Below are 953 nucleotides of genomic sequence, written 5' to 3'. Positions count from 1 at the left end.
TGCTTCTGCATCATTTAACTGGTCACAACACACTTTTTGAAAAGGATCAAGGGCCCTGGTCTCCCATGACACTTCTCATCTGTACTTTTGGCGCTACACAGCGATTTCTGGTTACACAAATCCTCTACTCATGCAAGTGAATGAGGTCACTAATCGATGCACAAATTAAGGAGTCATGACAAGAAATCCCTATGCAGCACCAAAAGTAATGTATTGTCTCACAGTCTCAATATTTTTAGATGTTACATAAACACCCACGCTTGGTGACCAATGGACGCACAATTTTGTCGGTAATACTGCAGTATGTGGCAGCTATATGATTGCTCAGCCAGGGTAAATCCACCAATACTTTTACCGAGTACCATCTGAGGTCACAATCATGTAATAAATAACCAACCATCCGTCTCTTTTGTTGCACTCTCTCCACCCTGTCTGAACTCTGGATGGCCCAGTATGACGATATATTATGAGATGCTAAATAATAAGTTATATTTTTCTCACCACCTTTATAACAATGAGTGTTATACATGTGGAGGCAGGTTAGTAATGTTTTAGTGTGCAAAAAGGCCACCAAATTCTCCTAATAGGAGTAATATTACAATGTGCATGGACAGCGATAACTCCATTTATGAACCAAGCTGAAAAGTCTGCCAGGACCAGCTAGTTTTCAGCCTCCTATGTCACGTACATTTACCCCACCCTTCTATTTGGCAGTCATTTATTCTCTATAGTCTATGGATAGTTTTATACCCATTTATATAAAACATGATATAGCTCTGCTTAGGAGTAGTGACGCCAAAGAGGCAATACTCATCATCTATATTAAGTGGCATCTATGTTCCAACATGTAAGGATGCCCATACATGTACAGTTTTTAAAACAAAAAAGCATTGGTTTCCCCAGATTGAAGGGGTTGCCTGGCAGCTGGTGTTCCTAGTTCCTAATTGCCCAGT

Source organism: Dendropsophus ebraccatus, unplaced genomic scaffold (assembly GCF_027789765.1).
Source record: "Dendropsophus ebraccatus isolate aDenEbr1 unplaced genomic scaffold, aDenEbr1.pat pat_scaffold_1363_ctg1, whole genome shotgun sequence".
Lineage (NCBI taxonomy): Eukaryota > Metazoa > Chordata > Amphibia > Anura > Hylidae > Dendropsophus > Dendropsophus ebraccatus.
Note: the sequence above shows the minus strand (reverse complement) of the source record.